At 47.5% G+C, this 21,344-nt stretch overlaps 3 non-coding genes and 1 pseudogene across 3 annotated transcripts; all 4 read left to right on the top strand.

Moving 5' to 3' along the window:
• The first annotated feature begins 5,074 nt into the window (after positions 1-5,074).
• Positions 5,075-5,256, top strand: LOC132118850 (U2 spliceosomal RNA). The gene has a single exon (XR_009426034.1). It is a non-coding gene; the product is annotated as a U2 spliceosomal RNA (small nuclear RNA).
• Positions 5,257-5,608: 352 nt separating this feature from the next.
• Positions 5,609-5,773, top strand: LOC132118750 (U1 spliceosomal RNA). The gene has a single exon (XR_009425977.1). It is a non-coding gene; the product is annotated as a U1 spliceosomal RNA (small nuclear RNA).
• A 12,379-nt stretch (positions 5,774-18,152) lies between these two features.
• On the top strand, positions 18,153-18,326 carry LOC132118848 (U2 spliceosomal RNA; annotated as a pseudogene).
• A 352-nt stretch (positions 18,327-18,678) lies between these two features.
• LOC132118733 (U1 spliceosomal RNA) lies at positions 18,679-18,842 on the top strand. The gene has a single exon (XR_009425961.1). It is a non-coding gene; the product is annotated as a U1 spliceosomal RNA (small nuclear RNA).
• The last annotated feature ends 2,502 nt before the right edge of the window (positions 18,843-21,344 follow it).

The raw sequence follows: 21,344 nt of genomic DNA, 5'->3' as shown, positions 1-21,344 counted from the left end.
GGTCTCCCAGACTTACCAAAGCCGAGATGGGCATCGCCGTGTCTGGCTTCTTCCCCGCTGCATCAAATCAAAATCGATTCTCTGCCTTTTGGCTAAGATCAAGTGGTTGGGATTTGATCTTTTGAGAGAGAAGTATGGCGGGTTCATCTGCGCCCTCAGTTCCTAGAGCTGGACTGAGAAACCCATTGTGATTCCAGTTGAAGGATGCATCAATGTATATGATGGAGAGAGAAGTCTTTGCACGTGTTGTTCTTTTGGAAAAGATGGATTTGAGAGTGGAAGACGTCTACTGTTTACAGGACAACAGACTCACTGTGCAAATCAGTGATGGAGAAGTTTGAGAAGAGTGAGAAGGTAGGCCTTTTGGGGCGTTTTAAGCTGATAAGCCTAGACAGACCAAATTTCAGAGTCATTACCCTGCACATGTATAACCCATATGTCACGGATGAGACCTTAATTGCATTCCTTGCAAGATATGCTGAAGTTCTTACACCTGCTCGTTATGTGAGAGATGGTTTGGGATTATGGACCGGGAAGAGGCAATTCCAGGTTCTTTTAAGAACTGAAGAGAGTGGAGTTGAGGGGTTGATGCATCCACCTGCACAGTTCAACATCGGAGCAGACAAAGGTTATCTGTTGTACTCCAGACAGCCTCCTTTTTGTAGGAGGTGTAGACGTTATGGACATAATGATGGTGGCTGTGACGAGCAAAGGTGTCTGCGGTGTGCCCAGCTGGGACACACAGTAAAGGAGTGCAGTGCTGCCAAGACTTGTCACAGCTGTGGCTCGTCAGACCACTTGATGAAGGAATGCAAAGATGGCCGAAAGCAGAACAGGGAGGGTGTGAGAGAGGACAAAAATGTGATGGACGGACTGTTGGGGGAAGATGGCAAAAAGAGGATCCTCGATCAACAGGTGGTGGTGGAGGAAACGTCTGAGGCAAGGAAGGAGGTGGGAGCAAGTAGTATGGAGAGATGCAAAGAGATAAAGGAAGTGAAAGATGTGATGGCGGCATTCTTGGAAGCGTTGAGTGGGGAGCAGTTCAAAACCCCCAAGCAGCACGGGGACAATGTAGAAGAGGAGATGGAAGTTGAGAAGGGGAATGTCTCAGCTAATGCAAGAGGAGAAGAAAACCAACTGGTTAGAAAAGTTGGAACGAGGAAGGGGAGGCCAAGTAAGAAGAGGAAGCCTGAGACTGTTCTAAAGTTGAGGTTTTCAGAGGAATCATCATCTACAGACAGTCAAGATGGGCTTGAGATGGGCAATGCAAGGCCCTTATTTCAACTGTCAGAGGAAATGGACATTAGGGGGCATGAAGAGCAGGAAGAGGAGTCGTCGGGTGGTACAGCAACACCTGTGAGCTGGGCAGATTTAGTGGTGAGTGAGGCTGAAGCCACAAGCCTGGAAGGACAAGGAACCGAGGGGACATTAAAGAGCGAATAAAGGTGTCTACCGAGGAACTGACTGTGGGGACTATTAATGTAAGGGGTATAAGAGATCCAGTTAAACGAAGAGCAGTGTTTTCTTTTTTGCATACTTGTAAATGTAATATTTATTTTTTGCAAGAAGTTCATTTAAAAGGTATTCAGGATGTAAAGGAATTTAGTGAAGAGTGGGGCAGGGGAGGTGCAGTGTGGAGTGTGGGTGGGTTTTTTTCTTCAGGGGTTGGGATATTGTTTTGGGACCGGGAAATAGAAGTTGAGAATCACTTTACAGTTTCACAAGGGAGGGTGGTTGGGGCAGATGTAAAGTGGAGAGGGGGGGATATCGGTTACTTTCAGTGTATGCTCCTCAGACAGCTGAGGAGAGGAAAGGGATTTTTGATTTATTGCTAACGGTTTGTGCAACTAATAGACAAATTATATGGGGGGGGGGGTTTCAACATGCAGGTAGGGGATAAAGGGGATAGTAGTCAGCAGGTGCTTGAAGGGATTCTGCAAGGGCATGATTTGGTGGATGGAGGGAAGAGGGTCCACCCCAAAGCATGTATGAGAACATGGAGGAATTCTAGAGGGGTGGAGAAAAGGTTGGATTATGTTTTCCTTTCAAGGAAAATTGTCTTGGAGAAGGGGGGGGGGGTGAAGCCTGTTTTCTTTTCTGATCATGAAATGGTCTGGTTTGTGATTAAGGGGAATACAGTTAAATTCGGTATGGGGTATTGGAGGATGAATGTAGAGGTATTGAGAGAGAAAGAATTTTGTGAAGGGTATGCAGTGTATTTTAGGGGGTTGGAGGAGTTAAAATGTATGTATAGTGATGTATTGGGTTGGTGGGAAATGGTTAAGGAGCGCTCAAAGGCATGGATAATTAGATATTGTAAAAGACGAACTGGGAACTTTTGGAGACAAGCAAGAGATTTACAGAGGAAGTTAGAGTTGAAGTTTGAAGAGTATAATGTAGGGGGCTCATTTGATTGGGCGACCATTAATGCACTCAAGAGACAGTTAAGGGGGATTTATGAGGATCAAGCCAAAAAGTTTCTGTTTAAAATAAGACAGGAAACACAGGAAACAGGGGAGGGCTGTACTGCTTCTCTTTTCAGATCTGTTAGGGATTGTAAAGAGAAACAAGTGATAGTGGAATTAAAGAATAAGAAAGGGGGGAGTTTGACCAAAGTTGAAGAGATAAATGGTTATGTAAGAGACCATTTTAAAAACTTCTTTAGTGAGAGGGAGATAGTACTAGAGAAAAGTGAGATGTTTGTTAATTTTTTGTCTAAAGTTGTCCCTGAGGAAGTTAGGGTGGGATTAGATTCTCCCATTACAATAGCTGAAGTTGAGGGTGTTTTGAAGAGAATGAGTAAAGGCAAAGTGCCAGGGATAGATGGCTTGCCGGTCGAATTTTATGTTAAGTTTTTTAGTATTTTAGGTATTCATTTGTTGGAAGTGATTAGACAGGCGTTGGAGACTAAGAATATACAAGGTTCAATGGCAACAGGAGTACTAACACTTCTCTATAAGAAAGGGGAAAGGTCAGACATTGCCAATTACAGGCCGCTTACTATGCTTTCAGTGGATTACTAAATTATAGCAAAGCTCTTGGCGGATAGGTTGAAGAAAGCCTTACCCCATGTTGTGCATGTAGATCAAACATGTGGGGTAGTGGGCCGTAGCATCAAATGGAATCTGCAACTCATCAGGGATGTTATTGCATGGGCAGAGGATAGGGAGCTACCCCTAATGGTGGTCAGCTTAGATCAGGCTAAGGCCTTCGATATGGTCAATAGGGGGTTTATGTTTAAAGTGATGGAGCGAATGGGATTCGGGGTGGTCTTTATAGGGTGGATTAGAGCACTGTATACAGGTTCTAATTGTTTGGTTAAAGTTAACGGGAATGTAGGGCAGGGATTTGAAGCAGAGGGAGGGGTGAGGCAGGGATGCCCTCTCTCACCATTGCTTTTCATTTTATACATGGAGCCGTTGGCAGAGGCGATCAGACTAGACGGTAAAATAAAGGGGTTTGTGCTACCAGGAGCAAAGGGAGCTGAAGTGAAACTATCACAGTATGGTGATGACACTTCACTCTTGTTGATGTCAGACAGGTGTCTTGAGAGAGCTCTGTTCATTTTTGAAGAGTTTACATTAGCATCAGGGGCTAGTCTAAATGTTGCAAAGTCGGCCATTAAGTTCTTTGGGAAGTTTAGGAAGAGGCGTGAAAGCTTGGGGGGTCTGCAGGTGAGTGAAAGGCCTTTGAAGATTTTTGGTATACATTTTCAGAATGAAGGTTCAGCCACTCTGAATTGGGTCGGACGTATTTCGTCAGTGCAGAAGAGGTTGGCAAAGTGGAAAGGGCGTAGGTTGTCACTGATGGGGAAAGTCCTGGTAGTGAAGATGGACGTGATGCCAGTGCTTCAGTATTTGGCTTATATTTACCCATTACCAGCAAGTATGAGAAGGGCAGTAATACGGTTACTATTAAACTTTGTTTGGGGGGGTAGGTATGAATACGTTAAGAGGTCAGATATGTTTAACCATGTTAGCACAGGGGGGCGGGATGTGCCTCATATCCCTCTAAAACTTGACTGTTTATTTGTGTCTTCTACTTTGGCGCAGTTAGCCAAGCCAGTAGAGCATCCATCAGGGTATTTCCTTAAACTGTTTTTCTCGTATCAAGCACGGCATGTAATCATGTGGTCCAATGATGGTCCAAAGGCAGAGGTACTGCCTTGGCACTACAGACACGCTGCCAGATGGTTGGAGAAATACACTGAGGGTAAGGATAGGGCTGTATGTTTGGAGCAGAGGAAGTTGTATGGGAAGGTAAGGAAGAGGGTGTCTAGTGAAGTGAGAGTTGGTGTCCAGGGAAGGGTGTGGTTGAACATTCAGCCAAAGAGTCTGGATAATGGTCTAAAAGATCTTAACTGGCTATGTTTTTTGGGGCGTTTGCCAGTGAAGGAGGTTATGTATAGACATGGGCTATCAAAAGATGGCAGGTGTTTGAGGGAGGGGTGTTCGCAAGAAGAAACTATAAGACATACCTTTTGGGAATGTGCCTTTGCTCAGAGAGTGTGGGGGAGGGCAAGGAGGGTGCTAAGGGTGGTCTCAAAGAACTTTAGAGTCTCAGGGGAGAATATTATTGGGGGTTTTAAATGTAAGAAGGGGGAGGGGAGAGTTGCATTTATACTTTTGTTAATAATGAGTTTGGTAAAGAAAGGTATATGGGATGAAAGACAAGAATTAAGTAAAGGAAAAGGCAAGAGGTCAGTGGAAGGGATAGTACGGAAAGTGGAGCATGAATTAAGGGGAAGGATCAAGTGGGATGTTCAAAGGTGGGATAAACGTGCAGCCAAAGAAAGGTGGAAAGATTTGGTTGAAATGTATAGTGACCAAGGTTGATGATTTTTATCAAATAAGGTATAATTATGAATGGGGAAAAGGGATAAATGTCGATATTTGTGTCAAAATCAGGTATTAGTTGGGGAAATGAGATAAATGTTGGCATTTGTGTTAAAATTAGATATTATTTGGACAATAGGATAAATGTTGTGTTATATATGCATATTTGTGTTGGAAATTAGGTATTATAATGATTTTCAATAGGAAAATGAATAATGTGGAATGAGTGGAAATAAAGCATACTTATTTAATTAAAAAAAAAAAAAAATCTGTTCTTATCAGTTTAATATCTGATACGTCCCCCATCCGGGGACTACAAATTAAATGGATTTTTAGATCACAGAGCTGGAGCCGGGGCTTGCTCTGTCCACTCCACGCATCGGCCTGGTATTGCAGTGTCTCCAGGAACGGTGTGCTTTCCCTTTTTTGGGAATGCCATTTATTGTGACGAATAGCAGAGCAAGTAATGAGGTCTGCCTTTGCAGGTCCTGTGGTTTATTGCGGACTCTCTTCTGAGGCACCCCCCTGAGGTGTTGGACTCTTCCACTAACGATGCTCCCACCTGAGGTCTCGGAGTCTTTCACTGACGAGGTGATGTATCGAATTTGGTGTGGTTGGTTAAAGGGAGTCATCTAAAACCAGCGTTGGGAAGCAGTTTCCAGGCCAGTAATGGAAGTCGCCCATCCTTCCTTTGTTGGGGTTTACGGAGGGCTAACCGTTGGTGAGGATGGTAGAGACGCAAATTGTACCTCTGGCTGACCGCCTGGGTCTTCATACTTACCTGGCAGGGGAGACACCATGATCAAGAAGGCGGTTCACCCAGGGCGAGGCTTGTCCATTGCACTCCAGCCATGCTGACCCCTGCGCATTCCCCAAATGTGGGAATCTCGACTGCATAATTTATAGTAGTGGGGGGACTGCGTTCACGCTCTCCCCTGAATTAATTGGTGAAACAAAGCAGAAAAATCTATCTCAGTTACTTTTTAGTTTCAGAACGATGAGTCCTGCCACATGCTGGGTATGTGTTTTGAGCTCATGAAACAAAATCACTTACGTTCTTGAAATATCGGTCCCTGGTGTGTGGTTTAGTTCGAATTTTGCACAGACCTCACTTTGCAAGTCGATTGGATTGACTGCAGCCTAGCTGTAGCTGTCTCCATGTTTGTTTTTGGTTGTGCTTTTTCAAATCATATTAGTTTTTTCCGCTTACAGCGCCACCTAGTGGCCTGTCGCAGCGCCCTTTTACACCTGACCGCTGACTGAGCCCCTGCACAGGTGTGCCGATTTGGGTGAAGGGATCTCACTCCTTCCTGGAGTTATAGCCATTTGAGCCACCTCGGCCACACCACCTTGGCACGTTTTGAGGTCCCCTCACCAAGGTGAATGGAAATTTCCACTTTTTTTGGATGATTATTGACAGTCAGACTCCAGAGAAGCATTCTGTGCTGATCTGGGTGGGACTGGGCCAAATACCTGCCGCTAGTTTGCAAAAGAAGGTTTTCGACAAAATCCCAAATACCCGAAAATTTCATCTGAGACCTGCATCTCGTTCGGCTCGAGCAAAGGATTCCGATGACATAAGGCACGTGGCTCTGCGACGAACCGTTTGGGAGTTACGAGCGATGCCGTACTCTCTGTCGCTGCAGAGCCAGCGTCAGGCCGATCGGGGCGAGGCCCAGTGACGTTGCAGACGGGGGAGGGTACTATCATCACACAGTGTTTCAGGTGTTTCCATCTTTGTTTGATGGTCCTTTGACATTTAATTTTTCTTATTTTTCCGCTTACAGCGCCACCTAGTGGCCTGTCGCAGCGCCCTTTTACACCTGACCGCTGACTGAGCCCCTGCACAGGTGTGCCGATTTGGGTGAAGGGATCTCACTCCTTCCTGGAGTTATAGCCATTTGAGCCACCTCGGCCACACCACCTTGGCACGTTTTGAGGTCCCCTCGCCAAGGTGAATGGAAATTTCCACTTTTTTTGGATGATTATTGACAGTCAGACTCCAGAGAAGCATTCTGTGCTGATCTGGGTGGGACTGGGCCAAATACCTGCCGCTAGTTTGCAAAAGAAGGTTTTCGACAAAATCCCAAATACCCGAAAATTTCATCAGATCGACGAGCCAATCTGAGACCTGCATCTCGTTCGGCTCGAGCAAAGGATTCCGATGACATAAGGCACGTGGCTCTGCGACGAACCGTTTGGGAGTTACGAGCGATGCCGTACTCTCTGTCGCTGCAGAGCCAGCGTCAGGCCGATCGGGGCGAGGCCCAGTGACGTTGCAGACGGGGGAGGGTACTATCATCACACAGTGTTTCAGGTGTTTCCATCTTTGTTTGATGGTCCTTTGACATTTCATTTTTCTTATTTTTCCGCTTACAGCGCCACCTAGTGGCCTGTCAAAGCGCCCTTTTACACCTGACCGCTGACTGAGCCCCTGCACAGGTGTGCCGATTTGGGTGAAGGGATCTCACTCCTTCCTGGAGTTATAGCCATTTGAGCCACCTCGGCCACACCACCTTGGCACGTTTTGAGGTCCCCTCGCCAAGGTGAATGGAAATTTCCACTTTTTTTGGATTATTATTGACAGTCAGACTCCAGAGAAGCATTCTGTGCTGATCTGGGTGGGACTGGGCCAAATACCTGCCACTAGTTTGCAAAAGAAGGTTTTCGACAAAATCCCAAATACCCGAAAATTTCATCAGAGCGACGAGCCAATCTGAGACCTGCATCTCGATCGGCTCGAGCAAAGGATTCCGATGACATAAGGCACGTGGCTCTACGACGAACTGTTTGGGAGTTACGAGCGATGCTGTACTCTCTGTGGCTGCAGAGCCAGCGTCAGGCCGATCGGGGCGAGGCCTGGTGACGTTGCAGACGGGGGAGGGTACTACCATCACACAGTGTTTCAGGTGTTTCCATCTTTGTTTGATGGTCCTTTTACATTTCATTTTTCTTATTTTTCCGCTTACAGCGCCACCTAGTGGCCTGTCGCAGCGCCCTTTTACACCTGACCGCTGACTGAGCCCCTGCACAGGTGTGCCGATTTGGGTGAAGGGATCTCACTCCTTCCTGGAGTTATAGCCATTTGAGCCACCACGGCCACACCACCTTGGCACGTTTTGAGGTCCCCTCGCCAAGGTGAATGGAAATTTCCACCTTTTTTGGATGATTATTGACAGTCAGACTCCAGAGAAGCATTCTGTGCTGATCTGGGTGGGACTGGGCCAAATACCTGCCGCTAGTTTGCAAAAGAAGGTTTTCGACAAAATCCCAAATACCCGAAAATTTCATCGGAGCGACGAGCCAATCTGAGACTTGCATCTCGTTCGGCTCGAGCAAAGGATTCCGATGACATAAGGCACGTGGCTCTGCGACGAACCGTTTGGGAGTTACGAGCGATGCCGTACTCTCTGTCGCTGCAGAGCCAGCGTCAGGTCGATCGGGGCGAGGCCCAGTGACGTTGCAGACGGGGGAGGGTATTATCATCACACAGTGTTTCAGGTGTTTCCATCTTTGTTTGATGGTCCTTTTACATTTCATTTTTCTTATTTTTCCGCTTACAGCGCCACCTAGTGGCCTGTCGCAGCGCCCTTTTACACCTGACCGCTGACTCAGCCCCTGCACAGGTGTGCCGATTTGGGTGAAGGGATCTCACTCCTTCCTGGAGTTATAGCCATTTGAGCCACCTCGGCCACACCACCTTGGCACGTTTTGAGGTCCCCTCGCCAAGGTGAATGGAAATTTCCACTTTTTTTGGATGATTATTGACAGTCAGACTCCAGAGAAGCATTCTGTGCTGATCTGGGTGGGACTGGGCCAAATACCTGCCGCTAGTTTGCAAAAGAAGGTTTTCGACAAAACCCAAAATACCCGAAAATTTCATCAGAGCGACGAGCCAATCTGAGACCTGCATCTCATTCGGCTCGAGCCAAGGATTCCGATGACATAAGGCACGTGGCTCTACGACGAACTGTTTGGGAGTTACGAGCGATGCCGTACTCTCTGTCGCTGCAGAGCCAGCGTCAGGCCGATCGGGGCGAGGCCCGGTGACGTTGCAGACGGGGGAGGGTACTACCATCACACAGTGTTTCAGGTGTTTCCATCTTTGTTTGATGGTCCTTTTACATTTCATTTTTCTTATTTTTCCGCTTACAGCGCCACCTAGTGGCCTGTCGCAGCGCCCTTTTACACCTGACCGCTGACTGAGCCCCTGCACAGGTGTGCCGATTTGGGTGAAGGGATCTCACTCCTTCCTGGAGTTATAGCCATTTGAGCCACCTCGGCCACACCACCTTGGCACGTTTTGAGGTCCCCTCGCCAAGGTGAATGGAAATTTCCACTTTTTTTGGATGATTATTGACAGTCAGACTCCAGAGAAGCATTCTGTGCTGATCTGGGTGGGACTGGGCCAAATACCTGCCGCTAGTTTGCAAAAGAAGGTTTTCGACAAAATCCCAAATACCCGAAAATTTCATAGAGCGACGAGCCAATCTGAGACCTGCATCTCGTTCGGCTCGAGCAAAGGATTCCGATGACATAAGGCACGTGGCTCTGCGACGAACTGTTTGGGAGTTACGAGCGATGCCGTACTCTCTGTCGCTGCAGAGCCAGCGTCAGGCCGATCGGGGCGAGGCCCGGTGACGTTGCAGACGGGGGAGGGTACTACCATCACTCAGTGTTTCAGGTGTTTCCATCTTTGTTTGATGGTCCTTTTACATTTCATTTTTCTTATTTTTCCGCTTACAGCGCCACCTAGTGGCCTGTCGCAGCGCCCTTTTACACCTGACCGCTGACTGAGCCACTGCTCAGGTGTGCCGATCTGGGTGAAGGGATCTCACTCCTTCCTGGAGTTATAGCCATTTGAGCCACCTCGGCCACACCACCTTGGCACGTTTTGAGGTCCCCTCGCCAAGGTGAATGGAAATTTCCACTTTTTTTGGATGATTATTGACAGTCAGACTCCAGAGAAGCATTCTGTGCTGATCCGGGTGGGACTGGGCCAAATACCTGCCGCTAGTTTGCAAAAGAAGGTTTTCGACAAAACCCAAAATACCCGAAAATTTCATCAGAGCGACGAGCCAATCTGAGACCTGCATCTCAGTCGGCTCGAGCCAAGGATTCCGATGACATAAGGCACGTGGCTCTACGACGAACTGTTTGGGAGTTACGAGCGATGCCGTACTCTCTGTCGCTGCAGAGCCAGCGTCAGGCCGATCGGGGCGAGGCCCAGTGACGTTGCAGACGGGGGAAGGTACTATCATCACACAGTGTTTCAGGTGTTTCCATCTTTGTTTGATGGTCCTTTGACATTTCATTTTTCTTATTTTTCCGCTTACAGCGCCACCTAGTGGCCTGTCGCAGCGCCCTTTTACACCTGACCGCTGACTGAGCCCCTGCACAGGTGTGCCGATTTGGGTGAAGGGATCTCACTCCTTCCTGGAGTTATAGCCATTTGAGCCACCTCGGCCACACCACCTTGGCACGTTTTGAGGTCCCCTCGCCAAGGTGAATGGAAATTTCCACTTTTTTTGGATGATTATTGACAGTCAGACTCCAGAGAAGCATTCTGTGCTGATCCGGGTGGGACTGGGCCAAATACCTGCCGCTAGTTTGCAAAAGAAGGTTTTCGACAAAACCCAAAATACCCGAAAATTTCATCAGAGCGACGAGCCAATCTGAGACCTGCATCTCAGTCGGCTCGAGCCAAGGATTCCGATGACATAAGGCACGTGGCTCTACGACGAACTGTTTGGGAGTTACGAGCGATGCCGTACTCTCTGTCGCTGCAGAGCCAGCGTCAGGCCGATCGGGGCGAGGCCCAGTGACGTTGCAGACGGGGGAAGGTACTATCATCACACAGTGTTTCAGGTGTTTCCATCTTTGTTTGATGGTCCTTTGACATTTCATTTTTCTTATTTTTCCGCTTACAGCGCCACCTAGTGGCCTGTCGCAGCGCCCTTTTACACCTGACCGCTGACTGAGCCCCTGCACAGGTGTGCCGATTTGGGTGAAGGGATCTCACTCCTTCCTGGAGTTATAGCCATTTGAGCCACCTCGGCCACACCACCTTGGCACGTTTTGAGGTCCCCTCGCCAAGGTGAATGGAAATTTCCACTTTTTTTGGATGATTATTGACAGTCAGACTCCAGAGAAGCATTCTGTGCTGATCTGGGTGGGACTGGGCCAAATACCTGCCGCTAGTTTGCAAAAGAAGGTTTTCGACAAAATCCCAAATACCCGAAAATTTCATCAGAGCGACGAGCCAATCTGAGACCTGCATCTCGTTCGGCTCGAGCAAAGGATTCCGATGACATAAGGCACGTGGCTCTGCGACGAACCGTTTGGGAGTTACGAGCGATGCCGTACTCTCTGTCGCTGCAGAGCCAGCGTCAGGCCGATCGGGGCGAGGCCCAGTGACGTTGCAGACGGGGGAGGGTACTATCATCACACAGTGTTTCAGGTGTTTCCATCTTTGTTTGATGGTCCTTTGACATTTCATTTTTCTTATTTTTCCGCTTACAGCGCCACCTAGTGGCCTGTCGCAGCGCCCTTTTACACCTGACCGCTGACTGAGCCCCTGCACAGGTGTGCCGATTTGGGTGAAGGGATCTCACTCCTTCCTGGAGTTATAGCCATTTGAGCCACCTCGGCCACACCACCTTGGCACGTTTTGAGGTCCCCTCGCCAAGGTGAATGGAAATTTCCACTTTTTTTGGATGATTATTGACAGTCAGACTCCAGAGAAGCATTCTGTGCTGATTTGGGTGGGACTGGGCCAAATACCTGCCACTAGTTTGCAAAAGAAGGTTTTCGACAAAATCCCAAATACCCGAAAATTTCATCAGAGTGACGAGCCAATCTGAGACCTGCATCTCGTTCGGCTCGAGCAAAGGATTCCGATGACATAAGGCACGTGGCTCTGCGACGAACCGTTTGGGAGTTACGAGCGATGCCGTACTCTCTGTCGCTGCAGAGCCAGCGTCAGGCCGATCGGGGCGAGGCCCGGTGACGTTGCAGACGGGGGAGGGTACTATCATCACACAGTGTTTCAGGTGTTTCCATCTTTGTTTGATGGTCCTTTTACATTTCATTTTTCTTATTTTTCCGCTTACAGCGCCACCTAGTGGCCTGTCGCAGCGCCCTTTTACACCTGACCGCTGACTGAGCCCCTGCACAGGTGTGCCGATTTGGGTGAAGGGATCTCACTCCTTCCTGGAGTTATAGCCATTTGAGCCACCTCGGCCACACCACCTTGGCACGTTTTGAGGTCCCCTCGCCAAGGTGAATGGAAATTTCCACTTTTTTTGGATGATTATTGACAGTCAGACTCCAGAGAAGCATTCTGTGCTGATCTGGGTGGGACTGGGCCAAATACCTGCCGCTAGTTTGCAAAAGAAGGTTTTCGACAAAACCCAAAATACCTGAAAATTTCATCAGAGCGACGAGCCAATCTGAGACCTGCATCTCATTTGGCTCGAGCCAAGGATTCCGATGACATAAGGCACGTGGCTCTACGACGAACTGTTTGGGAGTTACGAGCGATGCCGTACTCTCTGTCGCTGCAGAGCCAGCGTCAGGCCGATCGGGGCGAGGCCCAGTGACGTTGCAGACGGGGGAGGGTACTATCATCACACAGTGTTTCAGGTGTTTCCATCTTTGTTTGATGGTCCTTTGACATTTCATTTTTCTTATTTTTCCGCTTACATCGCCACCTAGTGGCCTGTCGCAGCGCCCTTTTACACCTGACCGCTGACTGAGCCCCTGCACAGGTGTGCCGATTTGGGTGAAGGGATCTCACTCCTTCCTGGAGTTATAGCCATTTGAGCCACCTCAACCACACCACCTTGGCACGTTTTGAGGTCCCCTCGCCAAGGTGAATGGAAATTTCCACTTTTTTTGGATGATTATTGACAGTCAGACTCCAGAGAAGCATTCTGTGCTGATCTGGGTGGGACTGGGCCAAATACCTGCCGCTAGTTTGCAAAAGAAGGTTTTCGACAAAATCCAAAATACCCGAAAATTTCGTCAGAGCGACGAGCCAATCTGACCTGCATCTCGTTCGGCTCGAGCCAAGGATTCCGATGACATAAGGCACGTGGCTCTGCGACGAACCGTTGGGGAGTTACGAGCGATGCCGTACTCTCTGTCGCTGCAGTGCCAGCGTCAGGCCGATCGGGGCGAGGCCCGGTGACGTTGCAGACGGGGGAAGGTACTACCATCACACAGCGTTTCAGGTCTCCCAGACTTACCAAAGCCGAGATGGGCATCGCCGTGTCCGGCTTCTTCCCCGCTGCATCAAATCAACATCGCTTCTCGGCCTTTTGGCTAAGATCAAGTGTCTGGCTTGGAGGAAGAGACAGCGATCGCCTCTTGGAGGTACTTAGGTGGTGCTTTGCCATAGCACGTCCTACACCTTCCGAGAGGTATATTGTATTGCTTTGATATTTGTATATGGCTGGGTAGATTTTGCACTGTAAGGGGCCAGGCTATGAAGGTTTATGATGAAGGCGGCATTTGGAATTGTTCCTGGAGGGTCCCCATTAAGCAATGGGAAGACCCCCAGGGCTTCCAAGGTCTGAGGCATTTACCACAAATGATAGTTCTGGGAGAAAACAGGGGCTACATCCATTACCAGGGAATGCCCAAACTCTGCCGGCGTTGTGGGGAGTTTGGACATCTTGTCGAAGCATGCCAGAAAGTGTTTTGTAACAAGTGTAGAGAAATTGGACATTCCTTTGAAGAATGTCCAAATGGCAGAAGGTGTAATCTTTGTGGAGACCTGTCTCATCTTTACAGAGATTGCCCCAAATCGTTTGCCAACAAAGTTAAATCACACAAAATGGCAGTTGAGGAGCAAATGCAACAAGTTAACGAGGAGGCGGGGCCAAATTCAAATCTCCCGCCAAACCCTGTGGTTGGTGGAGAGAAAGTGGACGATAGAGGCAAGGAGAGAGTGGGGGCTGAGCAAATTTCAAACTTCCCGCCAAACCATACTATTGGAGCAGATGAAAAGGAGGAGATGGAACTCCATCAATCCCTAATAGAGAAAGAAACGGGGTCAGATGAACAGAGCAAGGATGGGGATAGTGAACAAGACAACCAAGAACAGGACAAGGTAGTGGAGGAGAAACGAGAGATAGAGGTAAGTAATGATCTTCCAGGAGTTATACTGAGAGGGAAAAAAAGGATTGCCCGATCTCCCATTGAGGAGAAAACTGAGAAAAGAGATCGAATGGGATGGTAATCAGATTCCTCCTCATCAGAGGATCTGAACCGGCTTTTCCCACTCAGTTCCCCAAACGAAATATCCTTTTTGTCAATAGATCTCCAAACATCAACCCCTAGAGCTAGCTCAGGGGGGAAACAGCTTCAATCTCCGGATTCCCCAAATAGGGAAAAAAAGGAAAAGCTGGTTTCACAAGATACAGATATCTTTTTTAATTGAAATTTTAGTTATTTTTTGTCTTCTAAAATGTCGTATTTATCCCTTTTAACTGTTTTTATCATGACACTCACACTCTCTACCTTAAATGTAAGAAGTGTGAGGTCACAGTTGAGAGCTCAAACGGTTTTATCCTTTTTACAAACCCAAAATAGCGATATCCTGCTTTTACAAGAATGTGCTTTACCTTTTATGTCCAATTATAGGAGATGGGAAGAACAATGGCCTCATGTATCTGTGTGGAGTGGATCAAATTTTAACAGAGCAGATGGAGTAGCCATTTTAATTAAAAATCCTCAGCTCTTGGTGAAGGGTAGCACAGTGGTGAGAGATGGGAGAGCTCTTTTAATAAATCTGTCCTTTTTAGGACATGATTTTAATATTTTAAATATGTATGCCTTCGCAGATAAAAATGAAAGGAACGACCTTTTAGAAGACGTGCAGTCCCACCTTTTAGGCAAGACCCCATTCATTTTAGCAGGAGATTTTAATTGCATCTTAAGTAAAAATGATAGAAAAGGAGAGAGAGGGGATTTTAAAATAGATAAAACGTCAATTTTACTACAGAACATTATAAAGGATTTTAAATTGACTGACTGTTTTAGAACCATGCATCCTGGGGAAAAAGGATTCACCTGGTTTAGTGGTGATGGCACTAAAGCCTCCCGTATAGATTATATCTTTACGCGAGACCTTACACCAGTAGATGCTAACTAACACCTGTTTTCTTTTCAGACCACGTTATGCTTTCTTGCACCCTTTCTTTTCCCACAGGTGTGACGAAAGGTGGTGGGATTTGGAAGTTGAACTGCTCCCTGCTGAAAGACATAGAGATCACAACAGATTACAGGGAGCAGTACAGCCAATGGCAGACTTTACAAGACTTTTATGATTCACGAGCACAGTGGTGGGAGATGGTAAAGGGAAAGACCAAGAACTTTTTTAGATGGGCAGGGAAAAAGAAAAAATTAAAGGAAAAAAGACGAATGGTGGGACTGCAAAAGAGGCTACAATGTTACTTTTATCTTCTTAGTCTGGGTTTCGATTTTAACGAAGAAATTAAGGAAGTTAAGAAAGAAATGTCAGAATTAGCAGAAGTCAAAAGTAGAGGTGTTATCTTCAGGAGCAAAGAAAGGGAAATAGAAGAAGGCGAGAAATGCACAAGATACTTTTTTAAGAAAGTCATGGACGGAGGTAGAGCAATATTTAAACTGAGAAATAAAGAAGGAGAAACAGTGACCGACACAAAGGGTATTTTATCAGTAGTAGAAAGCTTTTATGAAGAACTCTATGAAGAAAAGGCAAGTGACAATAGTATTTTAAGTGAAATTTTAACAAGCATAGAGAAAACAGTAAAAGAAAATACCAGTCTGACAAAAGACTTCAACATTTCTGAGATAGACAAAAGTGTTAAAAAATTCAAAAAAGGGAAAACTCCTGGAGTTGATGGACTCCCTCTTGAATTTTATTTGACCTTTTGGGACATTCTAAGACAAGACTTACTGGCTGTTTTTAATGACTTTGAAAAGATCGACCAGCTCCCTGACAGTTTTAGGATAGGAATAATGACCCTACTACACAAAAAAGATGACAAGACCGACCTAAAAAACTGGCGTCCTATAACCCTTTTAAACTTTGATTGTAAACTTTTTAGTAAACTTTTAACAACACGAATGTCAACAGTTTTAGCAGATCTGATCCACCCGGATCAAGCCTGCGCTGTCCCTGGGAGAAAGATCACAGACAGCCTCATACTGATAAGAGACGCCATATGTTATGCGAGAGACAGAAATATTCGGCTGACAGTTTTAAATTTAGACTTTGAAAAAGCATTTGACCGAGTCTCGCACCACTACTTGTTTCAAGTTTTGGAAAAAATGGGGTTTCCCAGGAGGTTTTTAGCTTGGGTGGGATTGCTGTATAAAGATATAACCAGCAAAATCCTAGTTAACGGGAATCTTTCAAAAGCGATAGATATACGCAGCGGGGTCCATCAGGGCTGTCCGTTATCTCCTCTCCTGTATGTGGCTTGTATCGAACCCTTAGCGCAGGTATTGAGAAGGGATAAATGGATCAATGGACTGACTATACCCGGGACAGGAGGACTGACTGCAAAGACCGTTTTATATATGGATGATGTCAACCTTTTATGTTCTGACGTTTTATCAACACAGAGGACAATGGACCTGACAGACTGGTTTGGGAAAGCATCGGGAGCCAGACTGAACCGAGATAAAACACAGGCACAGTTTTACGGTCCCTGGAAACCTAGCGAGCTTACTGGACTGGACACTACTTTTAAAAAGACAGAGTTAAACATATTGGGCATTACATTTGACAGAGAAGGGTGAGGGAGTGGAAACTGGCATGACGTGTTGGTTAAAGTGCGGAAAAAAATAGGTTTCTGGGGACTGAGACATTTGACATTTGAAGGAAAGGTTTTAATAATAAAAGCTGTGATTTTACCCCTGGTTTTATTGTTGTGTTCTGTTTTATTTCCACCCAGACTCTTTCTTGCATCCCTGGAACGTGCAATGTTTTATTTTTTGTGGGGGTCCAAGTGGGAGAGACTTAAAAGAGCAACCATGAAGAAAGCACCCCAAAATGGAGGAAAAGGAGTGCCAGACCCCTACTTGTTTTTAGGAGCTTTTTATACTGCACTACATATAAAACATGCCCGAACCCCATCCAAACAAGACAAAACAGCAGCCATGACCCGGTTTTGGATGGGGTCCTACTTAAGAACTCAAAACATTTTACAGATTGACTTGACAACACCGGTTGCCTTTGACCAACCCCCAGCATACACCCACATAAAGAAGTTTTTAAAGAAATTCAATTTGGAAAAAGAAAGTGTGACCGTTTTAACTAATCATCGCTCCATACTCTCTCTTGTGCAGGAATGGGAACAAGTGTGTCCAGTGCGCGGGCTCACTCTAGGTGAAGCCCAAAAAGTTTGGCGGAATGTATCCCACTCAGCTCTTCACAACCGACACCGAGACTTGGCTTGGATGGCTGCCCATGAGATCCTCCCGGTCAGGGCCGTGATGCACTCCCGAGGCATGTCAAAGAACCCCATCTGCCCACGGCCCGGATGTGGCGCACCCGAGACCGTGAAGCACGCCTTCTGGGAGTGCAGCGCTGTGAGGGACCTGTGGGCAACAGCTGGCCCCCAGCAATTCCCGTGCCTGCCAGTAGGGGGCAGTAGGGGGGCTCCCCTGCCTAGACTACCCAATGGGAAGAGGAGGGGTGAGCCAAGAAGAAATGCCAGCAAAAACACCCCCTAAGCTATGGCTCACCATCATCTGCATCAAAGACGCCATATGGACCTCCAGAAACCTACTGGTAGGGAAGCGCATGCAGGGGTCCCTCCACGCCACTATCCAGCTGGCTAAATCAAGGCTGCAGGAGTACACCGCATGTCGCCATTCGGATGTGGAGGGTCAGAGCTTCACGGGAAAGGTCCCCATAGCCACGAGCCCTGGCTGCCCGTAGATGCCCCCAAACACCTGAAGTGGGGCAGCGGCGCCACGGATTAAGAGGATCTGCTCTGAGCCAGAAGGGTCAAGTCTCTGGGACTGTTTTTGAGGAACAGAGTAAATGGTTTAACCTCTTATTTTTTTTAAAGGACATACCCGTTTTTGTACAACAGAAGAGAAACGTTTTAAACCTGTCTTTCGATTTTAATAACACTGTTTTTTTAACACTACAGATACACAACACAAACAAACACTCCACACAAAATGTTTTTATTTTTGTATCAACTTATTTAACAGTTGTTTTGGAAAAAAAAAAAAAGTCTCCAAAGCAACCAATGTACTATGTTTTTTAACAAAAAAAATGTTTGCATGTAACCAGAGATTATTGTGACAATAAAACATTTTCGAAATAAAAAATCTGTTCTTATCAGTTTAATATCTGATACGTCCCCCATCCGGGGACTACATAATAAATGGATTTTTAGATCACGGAGCTGGAGCCGGGGCTTGCTCTGTCCACTCCACGCATCGGCCTGGTATTGCAGTGTCTCCAGGAACGGTGTGCTTTCCCTTTTTCGGGAATGCCATTTATTGTGACGAATAGCAGAGCAAGTAATGAGGTCTGCCTTTGCAGGTCCTGTGGTTTATTGCGGACTCTCTTCTGAGGCACCCCCCTGAGGTGTTGGACTTTTCCACTAACGATGCTCCCACCTGAGGTCTCGGAGTCTTTCACTGACGAGGTGATGTATCGAATTTGGTGTGTTTGGTTAAAGGGAGTCATCTAAAACCAGCGTTGGGAAGCAGTTTCCAGGCCAGTAATGGAAGTCGCCCATCCTTCCTTTGTTGGGGTTTACGGAGGGCTAACCGTTGGTGAGGATGGTAGAGACCCAAATTGTACCTCTGGCTGGCCGCCTGGGTCTTCATACTTACCTGGCAGGGGAGACACCATGATCAAGAAGGCGGTTCACCCAGGGCGAGGCTTGTCCATTGCACTCCGGCCATGCTGACCCCTGCGAATTCCCCAAATGTGGGAATCTCGACTGCATAATTTATGATAGTGGGGGACTGCGTTCGCGCTCTCCCGTGAATTAACTGGTGAAACAAAGCAGAAAGATCTTTCTCAGTTACTTTTTAGTTTCAGAATGATGAGTCCTGCCACATGCTGGGTATGTGTTTTGAGCTCATGAAACAAAATCACTTACGCTCTTGAAATATCGGTCCCTGGTGTGTGGTTTAGTTCGAATTTTGCACAGACCTCACTTTGCAAGTCGATTGGATTGACTGCAGCCTAGCTGTGGCTGTCTCCATGTTTGTTTTTGGTTGTGCTTTTTCAAATCATATTAGTTTTTTTCCGCTTACAGCGCCACCTAGTGGCCTGTCGCAGCGCCCTTTTACACCTGACCGCTGACTGAGCCCCTGCACATGTGTGCCGATTTGGGTGAAGGGATCTCACTCATTCCTGGAGTTATAGCCATTTGAGCCACCTCGGCCACACCACCTTGGCACGTTTTGAGGTCCCCTCGCCAAGGTGAATGGAAATTTCCACTTTTTGTGGATGATTATTGACAGTCAGACTCCAGAGAAGCATTCTGTGCTGATCTGGGTGGGACTGGGCCAAATACCTGCCGCTAGTTTGCAAAAGAAGGTTTTTGACAAAATCCAAAATACCCGAAAATTTCGGCTCGAGCCAAGAATTCCGATGACATAAGGCACGTGGCTCTGCGACGAACCGTTTGGGAGTTACGAGCGATGCCGTACTCTCTGTCGCTGCAGAGCCAGCGTCAGGCCGATCGGGGCGAGGCCCGGTGACGTTGCAGATGGGGGAGGGTACTACCATCACACAGCGTTTCAGGTGTTTCCATCTTTGTTTGATGGTCCTTTTACATTTCATTTTTCTTATTTTTCCGCTTACAGCGCCACCTAGTGGCCTGTCGCAGCGCCCTTTTACACCTGACCGCTGACTGAGCCCCTGCACAGGTGTGCCGATTTGGGTGAAGGGATCTCACTCCTTCCTGGAGTTATAGCCATTTGAGCCACCTCGTCCACACCACCTTGGCACGTTTTGAGGTCCCCTCGCCAAGGTGAATGGAAATTTCCACTTCTTTTGGATGATTATTGACAGTCAGACTCCAGAGAAGCATTCTGTGCTGATCTGGGTGGGACTGGGCCAAATACCTGCCGCTAGTTTGCAAAAGAAGGTTTTCGACAAAATCCAAAATACCCGAAAATTTAGGCAGAGCGACGAGCCAATCTGAGACCTGCATCTCGTTCGGCTCGAGCCAAGAATTCCGATGACATAAGGCACGTGGCTCTGCGACGAACCGTTTGGGAGTTACGAGCGATGCTGTACTCTCTGTCGCTGCAGAGCCAGCGTCAGGCCGATCGGGGCGAGGCCCGGTGACGTTGCAGACGGGGGAGGGTACTACCATCACACAGCGTTTCAGGTGTTTCCATCTTTGTTTGATGGTCCTTTTACATTTCATTTTTCTTATTTTTCCGCTTACAGCGCCACCTAGTGGCCTGTCGCAGCGCCCTTTTACACCTGACCGCTGACTGAGCCCCTGCACAGGTGTGCCGATTTGGGTGAAGGGATCTCACTCCTTCCTGGAGTTATAGCCATTTGAGTCACCTCGGCCACACCACCTTGGCACGTTTTGAGGTCCCCTCGCCAAGGTGAATGGAAATTTCCACTTTTTTTGGATGATTATTGACAGTCAGACTCCAGAGAAGCATTCTGTGCTGATCTGGGTGGGACTGGGCCAAATACCTGCCGCTAGTTTGCAAAAGAAGGTTTTCGACAAAATCCAAAATACCCGAAAATTTCGGCTCGAGCCAAGAATTCCGATGACATAAGGCACGTGGCTCTGCGACGAACCGTTTGGGAGTTACGAGCGATGCCGTACTCTCTGTCGCTGCAGAGCCAGTGTCAGGCCGATCGGGGCGAGGCCCGGTGACGTTGCAGACGGGGGAGGGTACTACCATCACACAGCGTTTCAGGTGTTTCCATCTTTGTTTGATGGTCCTTTTACATTTCATTTTTCTTATTTTTCCGCTTACAGCGCCACCTAGTGGCCTGTCGCAGCGCCCTTTTACACCTGACCGCTGACTGAGCCCCTGCACAGGTGTGCCGATTTGGGTGAAGGGATCTCACTCCTTCCTGGAGCTATAGCCATTTGAGCCTCCTCGGCCACACCACCTTGGCACCTTTTGAGGTCCCCTCGCCAAGGTGAATGGAAATTTCCACTATTTTTGGATGATTATTGACAGTCAGTCTCCAGAGAAGCATTCTGTGCTGATCTGGGTGGGACTGGGCCAAATACCTGCCGCTAGTTTGCAAAAGAAGGTTTTCGACAAAATCCAAAATACCCGAAAATTTCGGCTCGAGCCAAGAATTCCGATGACATAAGGCACGTGGCTCTGCGACGAACCCTTTGATAGTTACGAGCGATGCCGTACTCTCTGTCGCTGCAGAGCCAGCGTCAGGCCGATCGGGGCGAGGCCTGGTGACGTTGCAGACGGGGGAGGGTACTACCATCACACAGCGTTTCAGGTGTTTCCATCTTTGTTTGATGGTCCTTTTACATTTCA

The sequence above is a fragment of the Carassius carassius genome, chromosome 37 (assembly GCF_963082965.1).
Source record: "Carassius carassius chromosome 37, fCarCar2.1, whole genome shotgun sequence".
In the NCBI taxonomy this organism is placed as follows: domain Eukaryota; kingdom Metazoa; phylum Chordata; class Actinopteri; order Cypriniformes; family Cyprinidae; genus Carassius; species Carassius carassius.
This window is presented reverse-complemented; position numbering and strand designations above follow the sequence as displayed.